The sequence below is a fragment of the Triplophysa dalaica genome, chromosome 10 (assembly GCF_015846415.1).
Source record: "Triplophysa dalaica isolate WHDGS20190420 chromosome 10, ASM1584641v1, whole genome shotgun sequence".
NCBI lineage: Eukaryota > Metazoa > Chordata > Actinopteri > Cypriniformes > Nemacheilidae > Triplophysa > Triplophysa dalaica.
In genome coordinates, this window is record NC_079551.1 from 11,473,811 (window position 1) to 11,479,907 (window position 6,097).

At 34.6% G+C, this 6,097-nt stretch overlaps 2 long non-coding RNA genes across 2 annotated transcripts; both read left to right on the forward strand.

The window, feature by feature from the left end:
• The first annotated feature begins 1,025 nt into the window (after window positions 1-1,025).
• Window positions 1,026-3,579, forward strand: LOC130429681 (uncharacterized). Its single transcript, XR_008907659.1, has 4 exons — window positions 1,026-1,800; window positions 3,043-3,095; window positions 3,273-3,313; window positions 3,544-3,579. It is a non-coding gene; the product is annotated as an uncharacterized LOC130429681 (long non-coding RNA).
• An 18-nt stretch (window positions 3,580-3,597) lies between these two features.
• On the forward strand, window positions 3,598-6,040 carry LOC130429679 (uncharacterized). Its single transcript, XR_008907656.1, has 4 exons — window positions 3,598-3,749; window positions 4,048-4,093; window positions 5,099-5,240; window positions 5,876-6,040. It is a non-coding gene; the product is annotated as an uncharacterized LOC130429679 (long non-coding RNA).
• The last annotated feature ends 57 nt before the right edge of the window (window positions 6,041-6,097 follow it).

Here is a 6,097-nt window from a genome sequence, read left to right on the forward strand (position 1 = left end):
ACCGTTGCTAATGCTAAAGGCTTGTAATCTAACCACGAAAGTCTTATCAGACGTTTTTCTCATCATCACAGAGTCAATCAGAGGACTTAACACAGGTTGTAAGAGGGAGAGGGAGAGGGCGGAGAGGTAGGGGTGTTGGAGATGCAGGGAGGGCGAGGAGATGCAGAGGAGCTAACATTACCCAGGAGGACCACACAAGAAAGGATGTGCAAGCTAAGCAGTATTATAATATAACTTACACCCAATTTATTCCAATTATGATTGTAAAAATGATTTCTAACTTGATTTGCATTGCCATGCAACAAGGACTTATAGTACAATTACAAAATGCTAAAAATTTTCAAGGAAAAACTCGACATCTCTTGATGATCAGCTCGTTTATTAGCTTAAGCTATCAAACAAACACTTCACTTATATAGCGGAAATTAGACAAACTTACCGGTCCAGCAGAAGACTGGTAACTTCGACGACGCTTAGCAAACCCTTTCCCTGCTTCAGTGCCCTCCATTTGGCAAAAGACACGCTGATAATTATTCAGGTTTTCTGTCGTTTTTGTCTCGACTTCGCCTTGCTGCATCGTATTTTCTCTTTTTGACGACACAGATTGACGCTCTGTCGGCTCTTGTGCAGAGTATGTGTTGTCCGCCATTAGCACAAATAACAAATAATCGTTTCTATTTCTAATATAAAACACGACAAGTAAGTGTGTTATTGTTCTTCCTCTTATTCTGCTAATCCTTCTATGTCGTGGCTTTGCAAGCTGCATCCGAAACACAGCAGGAGAAGAAGAACATAGTCCCTTGCATCCTTCGTTTTACGAAACGCGCTTAGTTTGTCCATGTAGTGCTACTATAGAAACGTGGCTTTGCAATTTGATATATTACATGTAAGGGTGTGCCCGCGGTGTATATACATAAAATGGCTCCTTATAAGGTAATATAAACATTTTGGTTCATTTTGTAAGGTATTTCTCCACCATTTACAACCTAGTTTTGTATTGTATATTACATTTTGGTAAATAAATCCTTCAAAATGCTACACACTGTACCTTTAAACAGTGGTTCAAGTGCACACATACAAAAGTTACATCGACCAATGACAAATAAACAATCATTTATACAACTATTTTAAAAGTCTACATAGATATATACAGAATACATCTCAAATAGACTATCAAGTATTAAAGTTGTTGTGCTGTTCATCGCCTTCAGTATTTCAAAACTAGACTAAACTAAATGGTTCTCACCATGTCCTCTCAATGTGAACGGTTGAATATGGCGGAGGGGACACTAGCACATTTATTTTGGTTTTGTCCTGTTCTACATGACTTCTGGTTTGACATTTTTAAATAGTTTTCAAAGGTTTATGGAACTAACATTCAACCTGACCACAGCCTGGCTATTTTGGGATAGATCAGTGTTATCAGTGTTTATTAAAAACAATTCTGACCTGAATAGTCGAAGATTCAATGCTTCGATAGGAGGAGCCTGATTCGACTAATCTTCGGAAACTTTCAGAACTTGTCATTCTCTGCACTGAAAGCAAGCGTGCGTGTCAGGAGGAGACGGAGAAAAATTTCATTCACTCTGGTTTTTATCTTGTTTATTTTCCCGTTTATTGTAGCGGTCTGTTCACAGCCTCTTCTGACAGTAAGCAATTCCAAATTCATGTTAACCAAAGATGAGAGAAAATATTCACATGGAGACACAGTACGCTATGAGTGTGATGATGGCTATGCATCAATGGGAGAGACCATCTCTAAGTGTGACACACAATCCTGGATTTACCCAGAATGCATTAGTGAGTCAAATTCACAAAAACCTTTGCTGTGAATTTCCATTTTAACTATAAACGAATTTAAAAAAATATATCATTAATCACTATCAACTAATTTACAAACATATTACACACATAGACCACTTCAGACAACATAGCAAAACGCTGGTCCTGAAGTTTTTAACAGTTTTTAACACTATAAAACCAACAAAATTATGTATATCTGAATCAACCTATAAACGAATACCTTGAAGATGTACTCATGCAATATTGTTTGAGTAGGAGTGTGATCGGCAGAGGTGGGTAGAGTAGCCAACACCTTTACTCAAGTAAAAGAAGAGGTAACTAGAGAAATACTCAAGACTTAAAAGTAAAAGTCGCTGTTTCACTCGAGTAAAAACGCATGCAATGAAAAACTATTCAAGAAGCTGATAACTCCGTTACTTTTGATCTGATTATATAGTATTCAAAAAATATATATTATTGCCAATATTTTCATATTATATTTATTCATATTTTTCTTATTCTTATGATCATGAACAGATATCTTTACAATATACATACAGAGACTAAAGAATAGACAAACACAGAAGAGACGAGCATTTCTGTAAATTTCATCTAGTCCCACTGTCAATGTAACCTACACAACCTATTCAGAATAATAAAGTCAAACTAAAGTGAACCCATCCAGAGTTTTGCGTTTACACTGCTGTTAAAGCAAAGGTAACTCACACAGGGTTTCTGCCAATCTCATATTAATCTTGAGTACCTATAGAGTAGTATTGCATACTTCGTATCTTGAAGAGTATTTAGTTTGATCACATTTATAAAAGATAGATACAGCAATATACTATGTAATACGCCTAACTTGTTTTTTGACTATTTGACAATGTTAAGCATGAGAAGACAGCACGTTTAACATTGCCGAGAAGTCAGAATGCATGAAGCACCGTATAGATTCATATCCATTTCATGCAACGCTCTTTGTGTTCTGCGTGATCATAAGTTTCCCGCTGCTAGGAGTGAGTTACCCGCCGATTCAGATCGGTCTGAGAACTGAACAAATCATTTGAACTGATTCGTGAACCTATTCCAAGGGTTTTGCCAATTGTTCAATAAATGTTGTAAAAGAATCAATCAATTGGGAATGCCCCAGTAAAAAGAGACAACAACCTTGAAATAAACCTTTAGAAATATACTCAAGAGTAAAAGTACACTTTCAATCTCACTTTAAAAGTACATATTTTACAAGATGATCTTTTACAGGTAATATTTATTCAACAAATTCTACATTTCATTTCAGAAGAAGGTAACAAAAGGTAAGTGTATCAATATTCTATTTATGAACTGTAGAAAACAGTTCAAATTGGACAAACATCCGTTTGTTATTTGTTAAGGCTGCATTTGTCCTCCACCACCTTTAATCGAAGATGGAGATTATAACATTGAGCACATGATTGATGAAATCATCACCAAGGTTTCATACTCTTTTACAGGTGTCAGGATGGGAGATTGGAGACGCCTCCAAAGGGTCCGAGTAAGTCATCTAATACCAAATGAGTCTGAATTTCATCTAAACACATCTGGGAAGTTTTTCAAGGGCCAAGCAAAATAATAATGCAAATTAACAAATAACTAAAGATGATATGAGAATATACCCCAAGTCCGACTTTTAGACATCTAGCAAACACTCACAAAATTGTTTGTTTGTTTGCTTGCGTGTTAATTTAGGTTTTAACAGAAATCGCTCATTGCAACTTTCATCAGTTAGACGTTGTCTCTCGAAGAGCCTTGCAAATTGACACCTGAGATTTATGAGGAGTACAACATACAACCTCTGCAAAGAAAATATGTAAGACACGGTGAAAGCGTTTAACATGATTGTAAGAATCAATGGATGTTTGGAGTTTTGAGAGGAAAATACACAGATGTGGTGTCGTGCTCTGATGGGAAGATAAAAGTTGATAATAAATGTGAGTACATGTTAGTCTCTTTATACTAAACACAGTGTTCTTACACTCAAAGTTCACATCTGAATGTGTTACAAATGTCTTAAACACAGTTTTATCTCATGCATGTACTCTAAGAGGAAGATTTATAAAGACAGATCATTCAGAGAATCTCAAACTCTTCTCCTCACATGAGTTTCAATCAGGAGAAGAAGCAGTTAATAGTTTACTCAAGTGATCACATTTAACTCTAAAAGTGTTTTGAAACCTTGTCATTTTATAATATTGTTTATAGACACAATTTATTTTTTCTTTTCTTTAGGTGACAAAAGACATTAGACAAAATAAACTCACGTGGACACACTGAGGTAATGCAAGTATGAATGTTCACAATTCATTTTAGAGAAAGTTGTTGAATATTGTTCTATTATTTAATGCACAGAAAATTCAAATGATAAAAAAAAACATGACATCCTTATCAAAGATTTCATTTCTTTTATCAAATTTTGTATAGAATAATTACTAATTTCATCAACATTTTGATGTAAAGGCAAATATTGTTAAAAAAAAAAAATCTGAATGTCTATTTCTATTGAGATTTTAATGTGCAGTGATTTAGAAGATTGTGAAGCTGTTAATACATCTTATGTGTTAATACCTTCAGATTTCTGATGTTACCAAAGCATGAAGATGGACAAACACACAGTGACAATAGCACACAAACACATTTATAACCACTGTTTCCTTAGTGTACACGCTTAACATATAGTTGAATGATTTCATATAATCTTTCTTAAATTGACAGTTTATTATTTTTTAAGAAACACATTACAGGGAGTTAGCGCTTTTCTCCATCATTGAGCAACTTTCCATTTTATGTACACACGTGAGCTTTAGAGCTAAAAGATTCATTTTCGTCGCTCCCTCATAATCAATTTAAGTGTGAAAATGACCCAGATATGATCAGATACTGTATGAGAGAGAATTGAATATCTTTGACCAAAACATGATATTAAATACACTGTTGTGAGCCATGACTGTGTGTGATGGAGTTTTTGTTATCGGGTCAGGTGGAAACATTATGTCATAAGATCACCTAAATGTTAGAATGAATGGCAGAAAAACAAGGGATTCTAACTTTGCTGTGTTGAATAAAAACACATCACAAAAAGAGAGAGTATTAAGCATCTGAAAGATGTGGGATTACAGGGGACATTAGGACATTATGGGGAGGAACAACACTGAGGAGAAAGTTCAGTATGAGTCAATGTTTTTATTCCTGGAGAAGAAGAGAACTGTGATACGTGTATTATGTTTACCTAAACACCCATGTGATTTAATTTCATTTGACACGTGTTTGCTTTTATCTGAAGATACTGGTCGTCAAATATTTGCATGACTGAACATTCTTCAATGAACCACAGGACAGATCACAGCGCTGGAAAATGGAGATATATCCAATAATCATCTGTTTGATTTTAGGTTTAAATGCACTTGGATCCTCAAACGCTGCAGGTAGTAAAATGTTTACTTAAATATGACGATTAAAATGTATTCATGAGAAATTATTAGAATCTGTAAAAAACATGTTTGACCTTTCAGACAATTTAGAAACCGCTGCATGAATTTGTTTAATTGACACAGAAAATATCAATTGATTGTTTAGGTAAATGCTTTATTTATGATCATTATTTGCTGACATATAAAGATAGACAGACAAAATTAAACCAGTAGAGAAAACTAGAAATGTGGACATTTTAACTAAATTATGAAAACACAAAATAAAAAAAAGTTGCTGATTTTTCATATGTGAACAGCTGCAGTTAATGTTATAAATTATGCTAAATGTTCAAATCATGTCAAAAACCTATGACTGATACTGTTTGACCTTATTTACCATAGCAGTATGTTGACTAATTGAAATTACTTTTTTGATCCCTAAAGCACTTGAGCTGGTTTCACAGACTGGGTTTATAGACACAGTTCACCCAAAAATAAAAATTCGGTCATCATTTACTTAACGCAGAGTTTTTTCAAACCTGTTTACCTTTCTTTGTATAGGTTAGTTTAATATCTTCTTTGTATTCAACATCAAATATGTATGCACCTTTTTTTTTCAAATAACGATGCATCTGTTCAACTTCATTCAGAGAAAACATGCACAGTACCTGACATACCACATGGGACTGTTGAGTTACTCAAAGTGTACAAGAAAGATGACACGCTAGAATACAAATGTGATAGGGGATACAAACCCAGACAGGGAACACCAAGATGCACAGAGAACGGCTGGAGTCTAAAGCCGGAGTGTGAAGGTGATGCTCCACTGTTAATAAGAATAAAGTATTCAGAATAATCCATGGAAATGAGAA